Consider the following 19247-nt stretch of genomic DNA (forward strand, 5'->3'; position numbering starts at 1 on the left):
TAGACATCAGTCTAATTGCGAATAGCATAAAAAAAAAAAAAAAAAAAAAAAAAAAAAAAAAAGGAAAGGAAAGGAAAGGAAAGGAAAGGAAAGGAAAGGAAAGGAAAGGAAAGGAAAGGAAAGGAAAGGAAAGGAAAGGAAAGGAAAGGAAAGGAAAGGAAAGGAAAGGAAAGGAAAGGAAAGGAAAGGAAAGGAAAGGAAAGGAAAGGAACACCACATTTTCAAACTTTGCCTACAAAATGCTGCTTCAGTAATTCTTTAACTTGTTTTAATGAAACAAACATCTCATTGCTGTTTGGGAAGAAACAAATCTCCTTTTAAAAACTTTGCTTAATATACTGAGAAAGAAGTGACTGCAGAATCTGCAGATCAGAGGTTTTGAAGTTTCCATACAGACTGGGTAAACTTTAATCTAACACTACTTAGAAAACTACATACACACAAAATGGTGTGCTTAGGCATGTAGTACAGACTAGGAACCAGATTTGTTTAGGTTGCAACTTGCAGTCATGTTTAGCAGCCTCTGAAATCTTAATTTTAACAAGAACATTAATACTTTCCCTCAGCTCTCTGCTATGGTCTATCTCTTTCTGCAACACAGAGATGATGTAATAAATAAGAATAAAAAAAGAATGGATGCATTTGTCTTATTCATCATATCACTTTCAGAACAATCTGCGTGGGGAAGAAAATGATTTAAGCTATTATGCCATTTCTGGTTCCAAACAAAACATTAAAGAATATAAAGAATATAGGTCCAGAAAAAAAAAAAAATAGTGGTTTCTAATGCATGCACTGTTCTGCCTTGCTGCAATTTGCATTGTCATAATACTGCTCTTGTCCTACTGAGCAGTAATACAGCAAGGCATTAACTTTTTAACTTAACACTGTACTACTATCTGAGGATATATTTAACTTTTATTACATTTCATAGGGATGATTTTCTTCAGTAACTATTTATTCCTCCCTTGGTTTGACCACAACAAGCAAATACATTTAAAGGCACAAATCCAATCTATGCTAGACTTTCAAGTGTGTTATCTAAATGTATTATCTAATGTATTTCTTAACATAAATCCCATGACTTCATTAATTAATTCATGAAATTTTATATCTTTCTTAAAAACCTAGCTGATGCTTCTGGGGAATTATATGAGAATCCTCTATTTTTGTGAATGGTGCAAGGTTTCATAAACTGCATAAAATAGCTAGAACACTATACAAGCAAATTTGATAGCCTCTAAAACACACATGAAATTCTGAAGGAGGACATTGCTTTATGTCAGCATTTTTTTTCTTGTGTTTGGGAATATACTAAAGAATATCACTGCCTCCTTCTTAGTAGTTAACACTTGTAAGAGTGTGAACTCAGAAAAATCTATATTCAGTCTCACCTACTTATTTCTAAAATTATTCCTAACAAATACTAGTATAAATGTCTAGATTAGCCATTACAATGTATTAGCTTTCTCAGATTAATTGCTACTCTACAAGAGACAATTCTTAATGAATAATCAAAAAGATAGGTACAAGTAGTCAGCAGAAATCTAAAGAAAGAAAGGCTGTGGATTAGGCATGCAGGAAGCCCACAAACAAGAATATATTTAATTTAGGTATTTATTAGCTTTAGTTACAGACAAAGCTATGTTTCATTTTGTTTGCTTTTCTAATTTGCAACTTTTCTTTTTTTATGTATATATATATTATTATTTTTTGGTTTTGGTAAGTATTAGAATCATAGAATCATTAGAGTTGGAAAAGACCTTCAAGATTCCCTGGTCCAACCATCACCCCACCACCAATGTCACCCACTAAACCATATCCCTAAGCACCGGGTCCAAATTTTCCTTAAATACCCCCAGGGACGGTGATGCCACCACTTCCCCAGGCAACCCGTTCCAATGCCTGACTTCTTTCTGAGAAGAAATGTCTCCTAATTTCTAACCTAAACCTCCCGTGGCACTACTTGAGGCCATTACCTCTAGTCCTGTCACTAGTTACCTCTGAGAAGAGACTGACCCCCAGCTCCCGACAATTTCCTTTCAGTTAGTTGTATAGAGCAATAAGGTTTTCCCTGAGCCTTCTCTTCTTCAGACTAAACTACACCAGTTCCCTCAGCCACTCCCCATAGGACTTGTGTTCCAGACCCTTCACCAGCTTTGTAGCCCTTCTCTGGACAAGTTCCAGAACCTCAATGTCCTTGTACTGAGGGGCCCAAAGCTGAAGACAGCACCTGAGATGTGGAGGTACCAGAGCTGAGTAGAGTGGAACAATCACCTCCCTTGTCCTGCTGGCTACACTATTCCTGATACAAGCCAGGATGCCCTTGGCTTTCTTGGCCACCTGGGCACACTGCTGGCTCATGTTCAGGTGAGCATCAACCAACACCCCCAGATCCTTTGTACAGTTTTCCAGCCACTCTGCTCCAAGCCTGTAGAGTTGCATGGGGTTGTTTTGGTGAAAGTGCAGGACCCAGCACTTAGCTATGGTGGACCTCATGTCATTGTCCATTGATCCAACCTGTCCAGGTCCCTCTGCAGGGCCCCCTTACCCTCAGGCAGACTGATTCTACCTCCAACTTCATGTCATCTGGAAACTTAGAGAGGGTGCACTCAATTCCCTCATCCAGATCACCAATAAAGATTTTAAAAAGGATGGGCCCCAACACTGACCCCTGGGGAACCCCATCCGTGACCATTTGCCATATGGATTTCAGTCTGGTCACCACCACTCTCTGGGACTGGCTGTCCAGCCAGTTTTTAACCCAGCAAAGAATGTACCTTTCCAAGCCATGGGCATCCAGCTTCTCCAGGTGAATACTATGGGAGACCATGTCAAAGGCCTTGTTGAAGTCTAGGTAGACTACATCAACAGTCTTTCCCACATCCACCAGGCAAGTCACCCAGTCATAGAAGGAGATCAGGTTGGATGAGGACTTGCTTTTCATAAACTCATGTTGACTGGGCCTGAATCTCCAGTGGTCCCACACACCTTGTGTGATTGCATTCAACATGACCTGTTACATTACCTTTCCTGGCACCGCAGTCAGACTGAGAGGCCTGTAGTTCCCCAGTTCCTCCTTATAGGTGAGTGTCACATTAGTAAGGCTCCAGTCATCCAGGACCTCTCTGGATGACCATCAAAGCTGATAGATGATGGAAAGCAGCCCAGCAATCACATCTGCCAACTCCCTCATCACCCTCAAGTGGATCCCATCAGGCCCCATGGACTTGTGACAGTCTTCCAGGTCATGAGGCTGAGTACCCTGAGGATAAGTGGTCTGGTTAGACAGATGAGATGTAAAAGTGGCATTAAGAACCTCAACCCTTTCCTTATCCTTAGTAGTCATGTTCCGCCCTTTGTCCAGTAAACAATGAAGATTCTCTTTACCTCTCCTCTTGCCATTAATATATTTATAAAAACATTTTTATTTTTTTTTTTATCCTTGACCATAGTGGCCAGGTTGAGCTTGTGCTGGGCTTTAGCCTTCCTGATTTTTTCTCTGCATATGCTGTCAACTTCCTTGTACTCTCCCTGAGTTGCCTGCCCCTTCTTCCACTGGACATACATGTAAATCTCTTTTTCTCCCAAATACACAGCAGAAGTTCCCTGTTCAGCCACACCAGTATTCTTCCCTGCTCATTCTTCTTACAGCACACGGGGACAGCCTGCTCCTGTGCCTTTGTGACTTTCTGGACCACTCTACCCTTCAGGACTGACTCCCAGGGGACCCTCCCTACCAGTGTCCTGAATATTTCAAAGTCTGCTTTCTGGAAGTCAAAGGTAGAACGGTTTTACTGACCCCTCCTCCTGACTTCACCAAGGATAGATAACTCTGACATGTCATGGTCACTCTACTCAAGACAACTCCCTACCACCACATCTCCCACCAGTGCTCCTCTGTTAATGAAGAGCAGGTCTAGTGCCCCATCTGGTAGGCTCACTAACCAACTGAGTCAGGAAGCTGTTTTCCCCGCACTCCAGGAACCTCCTGGACTGCTTCCTCAGGGCTGTATTGTATTTCCAGTATATGTCCATGAGGACAAGAGCTGGTGACTGAGTGACTTCTGCTAGCTGCTTATAGAATGCCTCATATGTCTCTTTATCCTTGTTTGGCAGTCTATAACAAGACCCCACCAGGATGTCCACCTTGTTGGCCAAGCCCCTGATCCTTACCTGCAAGGACTCTACCTTTTCATTACCAAACCCAAGCTCAAGAGCATCAAAACACTCTCTAATATAGAGAGCCACACCACCACTGCTACTTAGCTTCTTGTCCCTTCTGAAGAGCTTGTAGCCATCCATTGCAGCACTCTGGGTGTGGTCATGGTTCCACCACGTTATAGTGATGGCAACTGGGTCATAGTTTGCTTGCCACACAATGGCTTCCAGCTCCTCCTGTTTGTTGCGCATGCTGCATACATTGGTGTAAGATGCACTTGAGTTGCACCCTCAACCCTGGGACTGCTCCCCTAGGCTCACCTATTTAAGACTTATTTCTCCCCTCCCCCATTCCCCTTTACACCTAGTTTAAAGCCTTCTCAATGAGCCTTGCTAGATCCCAGGCAGGAGTCCATTTCCCACTTTGAGACAGGTGGGTCCCATCAGAGGCCAGGCACTGAGCAAACATCAACATCACCAAAAACAAAAAAAAACAAATTCCTGTGACAGCACCAGCCTCTCAGCCATATATTGATCAGCTGGGCATTCTAGGTCCGCTCAGTATCCTTCCCTACCACTGAAGGGTTAGAAGAAAACACCACCTGTGCACCCAATCCATCCAGACACCGTCCCAGTCCCCAGAAGTCACAGAATCATAGAACTGTAGGGGTTGGAAGGGACCTCGAAAGATAATCGGGTCCAACCCCCCTGCCAAAGCAGGTTCCTCAGAGCAGGCTGCCCAGGTAGGCGTCCAGACAGGCCTTGAATATCTCCAGAGAAGGAGACTCCATAGCCTCCCTGGGCAGCCTGTTCCAGTGCTCCATCGCTGTGCTTCGTCACTGTGAAGAAGTTCTTTTGCATGTTGGTGCAGAACTTCCTGTGCTCTAACTTGCAGCCATTACTCCTTGTCCTATCCCCACAAACCGCTGAGAAGAGGTTGGCTACATCCTTCTGTCCCCCACTCCTCAGGTATTTATATACACTGAGGAGATCCCCTCTCAGTCTTCTCCAGGCTGAACAGACCCAGTTCTCTTAGCCTTTCCTCATAAGGAAGATGCTCCAGGCCCCATATCATCTTTGTGGCCCTCCACTGGACTCTTTCCAGGAGATCCCTGTCTTTCTTGTACCTGGGAGCCCAGAACTGGACACAGTACTCCAGGTGAGGCCTGACCAGGGCAGAGTAGAGGGGGAGGATCACCTCCCTTGACCTGCTGGCCACACTCCTTTTAATGCATGCCAGGATCCCATTGGCCTTCTTGGCCACCAGGGCACACTGCTGGCTCATGGTCAACCTGTCCTCCACCAGCACCCCCAGGTCCTTCTCCTCAGAGCTCCTCTTCAGCTGGTTGTCCCCCAGCCTGTACTGATACTTCGGGTTGTTCCTTCCCAAGTGCAGGACTCTACACTTGCTCTTATTAAATCTCATTTGGTTTCTTCCTGCACATCTCTCCAGCTGGTCCAGGTCTCTCTGAATGGCAGCACAGCCTTCTGGTGTGTCAGCCACTTCTCCCAGCTTTGTGTCATCGGCGTACTTGCTGAGGGCAGACACTATTCCCTTATCAAGGTCATCGATGAAGATGTTGAACAAGACTGGACCCAGCACCGACCCCTGGGAAACACCGCTAATCACAGGCCTCCAGCCAGACTCTGCTCCTCTGATCACCACCCTCTGAGCTCGGCCAGTCAGCCAGTTCTCAACCCACCTTGCCGTCCACTCATCTATCCCACGCTTTCTCAGCTTTGCTAGCAGGATATCATGGGAGACAGTATCAAAAGCCTTGCTAAAGTCAAGGTAGATGACATCCACCGCTCTCCCCCCATCTACCCAGCTGGTGATGCCATCATAGAAGGCAACGAGGTTGGTCGAGCACGACTTCCCCTTGGTGAATCCACGCTCACTACTCCTCATAACCTTCTTATCTTCCAATTGCTTGGAGATGGCATCCAGAACAAGCTGCTTCAATACCTTTCCAGGGACAGAGGTGAGACTGACTGGCCTGTAGTTTCCCGGATCCTCCTTCTTGCCCTTCTTGAAGACCGGAGTGACATTGGCTATCCTCCAGTCTTCAGGAACCTCACCCGTTCTCGAGGACCTTTCAAAGATGACAGAGAGCGGTTCGGCGATCACATCTCCCTTAGCACACGTGGATGCATCCCATTGGGACCCATGGATTTGTGTGCGTTGAGCCCCCTCAGACGCTCCCGAACCACTCCCATGTCCACCGGGGGGAGCCCTCCATTTCCCAGACCCTTTGTCCTATTGCCAGGGGCGAGGAGTCCCGGGGGAGTGTCCTTGAAGCAAAGACTGAAGCAAAGAAAGCATTCAGTATCTCTGCCTTCTCAGTGTCTCCCGTGACTAGGACACCCCCCTCATTCAGCAAGGGACCCACATTATCCTTAGTCTTCCTCTTACTGTTTACATACTTGAAAAAACCCTTCTTATCCTTTACCTCTTTTGCAAGCCTCATCTCTAGGTGGGCTTTAGCCTTCCTGGTCACATCCCTGCAGGCCCTGACAACACATCTATACTCCTCCCAAGAGGACAGGCCCTTTTTCCACATTTCATGGACCATCCCCTTCCTTTTGATTTTATTGATGAGCTCCTTGTTCATCCATACGGGTTTCCTGCCCCCCTTCCCCGATTTCCTATTCCTCGGGATGCACCAATTCTGAGCATGGAAGAAGTGCTGCAAAAAGTCCCTTTTGATGGTCTGTTTTTTTGTTTTTTTTTTTCTTTCTCATTTTTATTTCAATAAATTGTTATGGCAAATGTCTTCATATCTACCATACATATATATAAGTATTCTACATATGCTAGCATATCTAGGATACTTAGATGCTAGCTAGATATACATCTATATATCTAGCATACTTATTTCTCACAAGATGGATTGTTGTGTTGTGGTTTAGTGTGGTTTTTTTTGTTTGTTTGTTTATGTGTGTGTGTGTTTTGTTTTGTTTTGTTTTTCCACTTGGATGGGGTATTATTACTTTTGCATTGCAGTAAAAAAAAAAAAAAAAAAACATAAAATGTCTTAACTATGTGCCTGTCTCTGAATAATATGTGTGACATTTAGTTACAGTTCTATGAACTGTACATTCTATGAATCACATGTGTGTCAATGAATACTAAACATTTGTTGTTCACCATTTCCTCTGGTTATACTTCATCATGATGATGCAAAACTACTTCAGTTTCCCCCTTCCCATATTCAAAATGAATCAAACAAATGAAGACATAATGTATCGTCTGGTTACACTTCAACTTCACTGACACTATAGCCCATACCCATTATGGTCTTTCAGGTCAATAATTCCCGAACTGAGAAGGACTAATAGGATTTATGATCCTCTTTTCAACTGCATGTAGCACAAGCAGTACTAATTATATTTTCATTAACCTCTGTGGCTAGCTCATGTTCTAATGATTTAGCCCTGTTATGGATTAATCCTATGTTTTACATGTTCAATAAAGTGAACACAAATAAAGTGAAACAAAAACTATATAAAGAAGTCCTCATGGCCAAATCATAGCTGCCATAAATGAAAAAAAGAGTTTTAAAAGAGCCATTTCTTCTAGAATCTGCAAAGGTCTGGCCCATACTTTGGTCAGCTATAATTTGGCTCTTTGGGTGACTTATCCTTAGTTAATGAGTCAATGTGAAGCCTAAACTTTAGATAAATCCCAGATAACTGCATTAAATATAAGTGCTACATGTAAGTGAGTCCTGTGCTAGTTGCCTTATAGTGAAGTCCACATTTACACCAGGAGATGTTAATACCATAATTTCAAGAGGTAAGCATGTCTCCTAAATACATTTGGAAGGCAGTGTATCTGAGTACAGAGACACTGTACCTTCACCCCTTCTGCTGACTAGGTTGTTCCCAGATATCTCAGTTGCCAGAAGGAATAAAGAGTACACAGGAGATACAGCTCAACTGTCATTAACAGGATTATTCAGTATGACAGTCATTCCTCACCACTATCCATTCCTAAGCAGAGTTACAGGCAACAGGACAACCAATACTGAATTCTGTTTCTTCAGTCAGAGGAGGAGTATCAGCTGAATTCATCTCAGACTATGAAAATTTCCACTAAATGTGCTATCCTACAGCCACTGTTCTCCTGAGCTGTCTTTTCAGTCCTTCTCCGCTTCAGTTAAAAATGAACTCTATAATAATTGTGGGTATTTTTTGTACTTGATTAAAATTAAATATATTTAATCTGCTAGAGTTAAGACAACAGATCTATTCCCCAGCCATGATGAATCTGGGACTTGAAAGTAAAATGTTATGGGAACCATGATAGATAAGGTGGTATGGAATTTAGAATTAATGCTGATTATGTGAGAAGCACTGAATACCTTTCATTATTTATATTTTTAATTCAGTATCAATGTCAAACACTGTCAGACATTTGGTTGAAATTTCTGTTCAATGAAGAAAATACGGAGAAATACTAATGATATGCAGAGAATTAAAAGAGGTATTTTGAAGTCAGTTTTAAAAAGTATTTTTTTCTGTCTAACGAATTGAGGAAGAAATATCTAATTAAAAATGGGTTTGGTAAAACAATAACTCCCTGTATTCCCATTCTAGGGGGATTACATTTTTTTTATGGAGCTACTCCATAGAAAACCCACAAGCACCTCTAGAATACAACACATTTAACCTGTTTTGACCATCTATGTCAAGAACGCTTTCTTGGTAACAACTATTTTTGATCACTAGCTTTAAAAGTAATATGTACTATTTATCTGATTAGCTACGAGATAAATTTTAAAGTAAAGTGGGATTAATCTCCTCTCTCTATCACTGAAATACAGGATAAAGCTTAATCATTAAGCTTTTTTATTTATTTATTCTATACATGCTATACATGCTATTTTGTAGCTTGGATAAATCCTATATATTTTAGAGCATAGTGAAAGATATTGCCATCTGCTACCCACCTAAAGCAAGTGTGCTTGTATGTACAAACATAATATATATATACGAATGACGTAGCTTTTAATACTTTGGTATGTTTGGAGCAGCCACCCTTTCCTTCTAAGGATATGGCAACAAATCTGCTAGTCTCAAAGCTTGATTAGTAGCCAAAACAGGGCTAAACAAATTTAAAGCATATTAATGAGGGCATTGTACAAATGCCTCTTGAACACTGATAGGAATGCAACATCAACCACATCTCTAGGAAACCTGTACCAGTGTTTGAACACCCTCACAGTAAGGACATTTTTCCTAATGTCTAGTCTGAACATCCTCTGGTGCAGCTTTGTACCATTCCGTCATGTCCTGTCATTGGCTGACAGGGAGAAGAGATCTGCACCTCCCTCTCCATATTTTCCCTTCTTGGGAAGTTACAGAGAGCAATGAGGTTGCCTCTTAGCCTTCTTTCCTCCAGACTAGATAACTCCATTGACCTCAACCACTCCTCAGAGGACATGCCTTCCAGCCCTTTCTTGCCCTCCTCTGGACACTTTCAAGTACCTTAACAACCTTTCTATACTGCAGAGACCAGAACTGCACCTCATAAAAGGTGAGGTTGCACCACTGCTAAATATAATTGGAAGAATCACTTCCTTTGACTAGTTGACTGTGCTGTGTTTAATGCACCTCTTTGCTGCCATGTCACACTGCTGACTCATGTTGAGCCTGTTGTCAACCACAACCCACAGATCTCCCTCTGCTGATTTGCTTTCTAGCCACCCACCTCCCAGTCTGTAGCTGTGTATGGGCACTAGTCTGTTCCAGCTGCAGATCCTGGCGTTTTCCTTTGTTGAACTTCATGCTACTGCTGACCACCTAATGCTCCAACCTATCCAGATCCCTCTACAAGGCCTCTAGTACTTCCAGGGAGTCAATAGCACCTCCCAGTTTAGTGTCACTAGCAAACTTGCTTAGGATGCATTCAGTTCATTGATAAAAAATGTTGAATAGGACTGGCCCTAGAACTGAGTCCTGGGGAACACTGCCACAGACTGTCCATCAGACGGATGTAGCTCTATTCAGTATAACTGCCTGGGACCTACCATTAAACATGTTAATCACCAAGAGTACTGTGAACCTGTTTTAACTTGTAGTTGGACAATTTATACAGAACAATGCCATGACAGACACAATATCAAAGGCCTTACTAAAATCCAGAAAGATTGCTTCCAGCACCTTCTCTTCATCCACCAAGTGCATGACCTTATCATAGAAGGAGATCAAATTACTTAGGCAGGACTTTCCCTTCATGTGCTCATGTTAACTATGCCTGACTGACTTTGTTCTTTCAATCTGTTTCAGTATACCCCAGGACAATCTTTTCAATAAAATTTCCAGGGACCGGCAGGTCTGTAGTTTCCTGGGTCTTCTCTCACACCCTTTTGGTAGATGGGTATAACATTGGCCAGCTTCCAGTCAGCATGTTATCTGCCTAATCAAAGCCAAGACAATACTTTAATATAAAGTTAAATATACTGTCCTGGGTCATGTGTACACAGTGTCGATATCTTGGACATCTCACATGTTACTGCATGCCTGTGTTTAAATTTGCAAATAGATAACTAGATCTTCACTTTCTATAAAGGGAGCTTAGACACCTACTTCACTTGTTGCCACCTAAACTTAGATGTTTATACTTTGAATCTGGATTGTGGCTAGAACTACTCTCCAATATTTTAATCCCAATAGCTATTCAGATAGATTTGTCTTTTCACACTTGCTTTAAGCCACCACTTACTGAAGCCAGAATACTGTTGAAAATGTTCCCCTTTGTCCTTTGTTTCATCTTGTCTTACAATATATGAATCTGATTATGATTTCTCTTTCAGTTCTGTAGATAACCTTACTTTCTACTGAGTTGATCTAAATTTGCAGTGAGAAAGCAAACAGACCTTTAATACAGCAAAATATAGTTTCTTATTTCTGTGTCTATTTTAATGCTTGTACTTTTTTATTATTTTATTTTATTTTATTTTATTTTATTTTATTTTATTTTATTTTATTTTATTTTATTTTATTTTATTTTATTTTATTCCCACAAAATAGTTTGTCTTGGAAGAAGCTTTTCTATTTTCTGCCACAAATTAAAGAAAATATATTAACACTTCCACACATGCATCTTTTCTTTCCTATTGACAGACTGAAAAGTATATGATTTTCTTATTATGTGTAGTGTATACTTCAGTATATTTATGCATATGCTAATTTTTCTACTTTTGCAATGGAATTACAATAGATGATAGTGGTTTCACAATTTATAAAGATGTTTCATCTACAATCAAAGTAAGAATGAAAGATAGTAAAGCTATGTGAAACTAACAAGTATATTTTTATTCAACATGAAACATGGAAAATAAGAGAAGCTTTCTAAACTCTTGTGCATGGGATAATTTTACATGCAATGATAGTAAAAACTTCACAGTTAAATTCAAATGTGTCACTTTTTTTACACAGATAAGCAGATATATGTATATTCTAGTGGAGAATTCAATCTAAATATACTGCTGATCTGAAATACTCCAGTGGAAACTGCAAGTTTCCAATAAAGTGAGAAAATAGGAAGAAAGTCCCAGAACAGTAGTGTCTCATTTTAATTCATAAGTGTTTTTCTCAGAAACCATTCAAAAAGCAGAGAAGGGAAACTTCAGAACTGTTCTTCCTCTGTTTTACCCTCTTTTGTTTTCTAAACTTTTCTATTTTAAAAAAGCTGAGAAAATCCCAAAAGAATGCTTGAAAATGCCAACATTTCCTAAGCATTGTTAAAGATGGATTGCCCTTTCATTTTTTGTCCTGTCAGGGGAAAAAAAAAATACACTGGGAGAGGATGAGGTGTAAATAGTGAGCTTTATGCCAAATTTGAATTCTGGGAGTAAGCAATTGCTGACACTTGACTTACTTTCATTGTAATACCATTGTTAGTAATAGAGAGAAAGACACAACACACAACAAAACAACAGCTACAAAAAAAAAAAAAAAAAAAAAAAAAAAAAAAGAGAGAGAAAACCACTACATATTGTATGTTACTGTTACCAGACAATGAAATTATAATTATGGTTTTCTGAAAAATAAAAAAATAAATAAAGAGTAAAGCATGGACCTTCAGATGCATAATGTTGACATTAAAATATTTCTGGGAATTTAAAGTTGCATAAATTTGCATAACTATAATAATATAATAATAACCAGGAATAATTGTTTATATCTGCACTGGATATTTTTTTTTTTTCACATTTTAAAAATATTTGTAATGAACAGACAGCTTCTCCTTTACTTGAGAAGGAAATTGTAGAATGAAGGTCTGATGGAAAGGATTATTTCTTATTATTTTTCTTTGATTTTAGTTTTGATTCTCAGATTTTAGTTTTGAATTAAGCTATCACTCACTTGCTAATTTTCAGGCAATTGATAACAACTATAAATTCTTGCCTTCATCATTAAATTCTTGCTTTCATTTTTTTCAGAATATATGTTTTAATGTTTTAATTGCTGCTGGGCTGCAGCAGGAAATCGGCAGCCTGAGGGAGTCTCTGAGGTTGACAGATAGGAGGGGCCTCCCCACCCCTGCTGTTGCTCTGCAGCCCTCTCCTATGTCCTAACAAGGGGTAGAGGCTGCCCCCATTGAACACATGTGGAACAGAGGGCCTGACTGTCTGCAAGAGATGTCTGCCCCCGACACCCATGGTGCCACCTACCCCCACGGTGTTCCTGGGAAATAGATTTGAGGCTCTCAGGGAGATTGTGGAAGAGGCTGAGGGTCTGGACAGTAGTCCGAACCCGGGAAGCAACCCCGAGAAGAGAGTCAAGATTGGGGGAAGTGCAAAACAACTGGGGGAGGGTGAGGGACAAGTGGAGAGCTTGTGGGTAAGAATTAAGGGGTGGGCTGGTATGGGAGACACGGTAGTAGGGGTCTACAACAGGTCTCCAGATCAGGAGGAGGAAGTCGATGAGGCCTTCTATGAGCAGCTGCTAGTAGCCTCACAATCACGAGCGCTGGTCCTCATGGGGGACTTCAATTACCCAGACATCTGCTGGGTAAGCAACTTGGCCAGGCACGAGCAGTCCAAACAGTTCCTACAATGCGTTGAGGACAATTTTATGACACAGGTGGTGGAGGAGCCGACAAGGCGGGGGGTGCTACTGGACCTCGTTCTTACCAAAAGGGATGGGCTTGTTAGGGATGTGAAGTTTGGGGGCAGCTTGGGATGCAGCAACCATAAGATGGTGAAGTTCCACATGGAACTAGGCAAAGGAAGTAAGGCTAAAAGCAGGATTTCTACCCTGGACATCCGAAGAGCCAACTTCGACCTCTTCTGGGACCTGCTTGGGAGTATTTCATGGGATAGGTTGCTAGAAGGCAAGGGTGCTTGTGAGAGCTGGGCTACATTTAAGCAGCACTTCTTCCATGCTCAGGATTGGTGCATGCCGATCTGTGTCCAGTTCTGGGCTCCCCGGTACAAAAAAGACAGGGATCTCCTGGAAAGAGTCCAGCAGAGGGCCACAAAGATGATACAGGGCCTGGAGCATCTTCCCTATGAAGAAAGGCTGAGAGACCAGGGTCTGTTCAGCCTTGAGAAAAGAAGACTGAGAGGGGATCTCCTCAGTGTATATAAATATTGGAGGGGTGAGGGACAGAAGGATGTAGCCAACCTCTTCTCAGTGGTTTATGGGGATAGGACAAGGAGCAATGGCTGCAAGTTAGAGCACAGGAAGTTCCGCACTGACATGCGAAAGAACTTCTTCACCATGAGGGTGATGGAGCGTTGGAACGGGCTGCCTAAGGAGGTTGTAGAGTCTCCTCTAAGCCTGTCTGGACGCCTACCTGGGCAGCCTGCTCTGAGGAACCTGCTTTGGCAGGGGGGTTGGACCCGATGATCTTTCAAGGTCCCTTCCAACCCCTGCAATTCTGTGATTCTGTGAAACACAGTAGCTAGTCATATGAGATCCCCATGCAAAGTTGTATCCAAGGGAATAACATCACCTTTATACATTGTGAAATCTAAAGAGATGTAGGATACCAGAAGTTTTTACACCTGTACATGGTATTCATGAAAACAGCACAAAACTCTAGAGGTTTCTACTGTGGTATTTATTTTTATTTTATTTGTAATGATATTGGATTTTTTAAATTATATTTAGAAAGATCAGAGAGATTCAGAACTACCTAAATAACAGGAATGAGTGGAGCACAGCGAGGCATGTGGGCCATGCAGGAAGGCATTATCTTCAAGGGAAGAAAGAAAGATCAGAGGAAAATACAAGTGGGTTAACCCCACCATATGACTAAGAGCACAGTCCAAACGTTTCTTAAACTCTGACAGGTTTGGTGAAGTGACTACTTCCTTGGGGAGCCTGTTCCAGTGTGCAACAGCACTCTCTGTGAAGAACCTCTTCCTGATGTCCAGCCTGAACCTTCCTTGTCACAGCCTGACACCATTCCCACGGGTCCTACCACTGGTCACTAAAGAGAATAGATATGCACCTGCCCCTCCACTCCCCCTTGTGAGGAAGCTGTAGACTGCAATGAGCTCTCCCCTCAGCCTCCTCTTCTCCAGGCTGAACAGGCCCAGTGACCTCAGCTGCTCCTCATATGCCTTCCCCTCTAGGCCCTTCACCATCTTCGTCACCCTCCTCTGGACACTCTCCAATAGTTTAATGTCTTTGTACTGTGGTGCCCAGAACTGCACACAGTACTCGAGGTGAGGCCAAACCCGCGCAGAGTAGAGTGGGACAATCACCTTCTAGATTACTAGAAAGCAAGGGTGCTTGTGAGAGCTGGGTGACATTTAAGCAGCATGTCTTCCATGCTCGGGATCGGTGCATTCCGAGGAATAGGAAATCAGGGAAGGGGGGCAGGAAACCCGTATGGATGAACAAGGAGCTCATCAATAAAATCAAAAGGAAGGGGATGGTCCATGAAATGTGGAAAAAGGGCCTGTCCTCTTGGGAGGAGTATAGATGTGTTGTCAGGGCCTGCAGGGATGTGACCAGGAAGGCTAAAGCCCACCTAGAGATGAGGCTTGCAAAAGAGGTAAAGGATAAGAAGGGTTTTTTCAAGTATGTAAACAGTAAGAGGAAGACTAAGGATAATGTGGGTCCCTTGCTGAATGAGGGGGGTGTCCTAGTCACGGGAGACACTGAGAAGGCAGAGATACTGAATGCTTTCTTTGCTTCAGTCTTTGCTTCAAGGACACTCCCCCGGGACTCCTCGCCCCTGGCAATAGGACAAAGGGTCTGGGAAATGGAGGGCTCCCCCCGGTGGACATGGGAGTGGTTCGGGAGCGTCTGAGGGGGCTCAACGCACACAAATCCATGGGTCCCAATGGGATGCATCCACGTGTGCTAAGGGAGATGTGACCGCCGAACCGCTCTCTGTCATCTTTGAAAGGTCCTCGAGAACGGGTGAGGTTCCTGAAGACTGGAGGATAGCCAATGTCACTCCGGTCTTCAAGAAGGGCAAGAAGGAGGATCCGGGAAACTACAGGCCAGTCAGTCTCACCTCTGTCCCTGGAAAGGTATTGAAGCAGCTTGTTCTGGATGCCATCTCCAAGCAATTGGAAGATAAGAAGGTTATGAGGAGTAGTGAGCGTGGATTCACCAAGGGGAAGTCGTGCTCGACCAACCTCGTTGCCTTCTATGATGGCATCACCAGCTGGGTAGATGGGGGGAGAGCGGTGGATGTCATCTACCTTGACTTTAGCAAGGCTTTTGATACTGTCTCCCATGATATCCTGCTAGCAAAGCTGAGAAAGCGTGGGATAGATGAGTGGACGGCAAGGTGGGTTGAGAACTGGCTGACTGGCCGAGCTCAGAGGGTGGTGATCAGAGGAGCAGAGTCTGGCTGGAGGCCTGTGATTAGCGGTGTTTCCCAGGGGTCGGTGCTGGGTCCAGTCTTGTTCAACATCTTCATCGATGACCTTGATAAGGGAATAGTGTCTGCCCTCAGCAAGTACGCCGATGACACAAAGCTGGGAGAAGTGGCTGACACACCAGAAGGCTGTGCTGCCATTCAGAGAGACCTGGACCAGCTGGAGAGATGTGCAGGAAGAAACCAAATGAGATTTAATAAGAGCAAGTGTAGAGTCCTGCACTTGGGAAGGAACAACCCGAAGTATCAGTACAGGCTGGGGGACAACCAGCTGAAGAGGAGCTCTGAGGAGAAGGACCTGGGGGTGCTGGTGGAGGACAGGTTGACCATGAGCCAGCAGTGTGCCCTGGTGGCCAAGAAGGCCAATGGGATCCTGGCATGCATTAAAAGGAGTGTGGCCAGCAGGTCAAGGGAGGTGATCCTCCCCCTCTACTCTGCCCTGGTCAGGCCTCACCTGGAGTACTGTGTCCAGTTCTGGGCTCCCAGGTACAAGAAAGACAGGGATCTCCTGGAAAGAGTCCAGTGGAGGGCCACAAAGATGATATGGGGCCTGGAGCATCTTCCTTATGAGGAAAGGCTAAGAGAACTGGGTCTGTTCAGCCTGGAGAAGACTGAGAGGGGATCTCCTCAGTGTATATAAATACCTGAGGAGTGGGGGACAGAAGGATGTAGCCAACCTCTTCTCAGCGGTTTGTGGGGATAGGACAAGGAGTAATGGCTGCAAGTTAGAGCACAGGAAGTTCTGCACCAACATGCAAAAGAACTTCTTCACAGTGACGAAGCACAGTGATGGAGCACTGGAACAGGCTGCCCAGGGAGGCTATGGAGTCTCCTTCTCTGGAGATATTCAAGGCCTGTCTGGACGCCTACCTGGGCAGCCTGCTCTGAGGAACCTGCTTTGGCAGGGGGGTGTGGTGGTTTTACCGTGCTGGGCAGCTAAACCCCACAACCGCTCTCTCACTCCCCCTCCTTTAGATAAGGAGGGGGAGAAGTAAAGCAACGAACAACTCACGGGTTGAGATAAGGATAATTTAATTAAAGGGAAATAATTATAATAATTAAATAAAGACTACCATGAACTAAACAATTTAACTAAGGGGAAATAAAAGGAAAAGGGGAAAAAGGGAGGAAAACAAACAAACAAAATAAATGAAAGCTATATGGAAGTGCAGAGGAAAGAAATTACTCTCTACTTCCCACAAATGAGCGATGATTGACCACGTCCTTGAAGCAAGGCCTCAACGCACGCAGCCGGTGTTCGAGAGGAGGACCGACGTCTTCTCAACGAGAGCCCACCCCTCCCCTCTTCTTCCTGTTTCCACCTTTTATTGCTGAGTGTGACATCACATGGTATGGAATATCCCTTTGATTGGTTCAGGTCAGCTGCCCTAGTGATGTTTCTCTCCTCACTTTTTTGCCCACCCCCTAGGAAGGTTAGAGAAAGGCCCAATGCTGTTCCACTGCTGCTCAGCAGTAGACACAACACTGGTGTGATAACACTGCTGTTCCAGCTACAAGTACAGAGTACGGCACTGTATGGGCCACTGTTGGGAAAGTTAACATTCCAGCCAGACCCAGTACAGGGGGTTGGACCCGATTATCTTTCGAGGTCCCTTCCAACCCCTACAGTTCTGTGATTCTGTGTAATCTCCACTGATAAATGCTTCATCACATATGCTGTTCTTTGAATTACACCAATTTCTTTACATTTTCTAGCCAAAGGAAGCTCATGAGAGTTTATGGTAAAGCTCCTGTGAGGTCTACTGACAATTAGTTTCTGATCCAAACCTCACTGCAGTTTCACTATAACTTCAGAGACTTTCAGTGAGAACACCAGATGGGACTATTACTTAAACTGTTACTTCTTGCTATGTAAACCTTATTTCAAATATAGTTAACTCATATGAAGTCTTTTAGTCAATTTTAATCATTTGTGCATATAATTTACAATTTCTGTATTGTTCAGTTGTTTTAATGTTTTACAAAAGTGTTTTTATTTATATATATATATATATAAAATCCCACTTAATTTCCTGTTTTATCAGATTGATTACTCGGCTAGTACAATGAAGTCCCTTAAAATTGTACAATTTTTCCTTTAATTTATTTCTTTCATGTTTATTTCTTCAGAAAAGGAAAGAGAGAGAAAGACAGAGACAGTTAGCATGGGAGAGATATATTATTTATTATTTCTCACTGTCATTTAAACATATTTGTTCAGAATAAATTATTTTTTGGAATTATATCCATCTATATTTACAACTTGGGAAAATTATCAAAATTTCTTAATTGAAAATCAGTCTCTTTCTTGAAAAAACAGTCTCGGATAGTGTATAAATCTTTTATAATATAACAAAAACTCTTTCATTTTACATATTTCCTGCTTAACACTTTAAAATGGATGAAGAGATATATTTACTTGACCTAGTGTCAGAGATTAAAAAAATCTGAGGAAGTTGAAATGTTTTCTGGTACTAAAACTCCAAGGCTTCAGGAAGTTTCTTTATTACTTAGTACTGTATGTTCTAATCAAGCATAAAACAGGAAAGTGACTACTATCAAAGGGCCCATAAAAAGAGTTTATGATGTTTCAGATTCAGACAACATAAAAAAGGACATATTCAAATTAGAAACACTATTATAAAGTGTGATTCTATAAGGAATCTCTATAACAGACTTAATAATGTGATTAAAGAGACAAAGTAATAGCAATATACACAAGTACTAATTAGAACATTGAAACTATTACGCCTCATGTGGGAGACAAGTAATAAAATTCAAAGAATATTTGTAAGAAACACTAGCTTTTATGTTTCCCACTGCCTCAGGCTGACTATGTGAACTTGTGGCATGTGTCGAAAATGTTTAAGCCAATCCATTTGGCCTGGTAATGCTCCCTTCTTTCAGTGCATTTTGTATCATATAGCTTGACTAAACTACCCTTCACAATGAGCCTATTTGGTGTTGTTAAAAGATTCTAAACATTGCTTTTACATACTGGAAAGGCATATTGCCCTAGTAATATCATTAATTTTCTTAAACATGAATTTGTTTCTTTTTGCTGTTGAAATTATTGCAGCTTTGTACAAAGCTGACTACAGCTTTGGAGTCAGAATGTCTCACTGGATTTTGATTAGGATGAATATATCTAATAACGAACAGGAATAAATTGTAAAAAGTCATTGTTTGACATAGCAAAGTACTCCTCCTTTATGATTCTGAAATCCCAAAG

Source organism: Aythya marila, assembly GCF_965140915.1.
Source record: "Aythya marila genome assembly, chromosome: 1".
In the NCBI taxonomy this organism is placed as follows: domain Eukaryota; kingdom Metazoa; phylum Chordata; class Aves; order Anseriformes; family Anatidae; genus Aythya; species Aythya marila.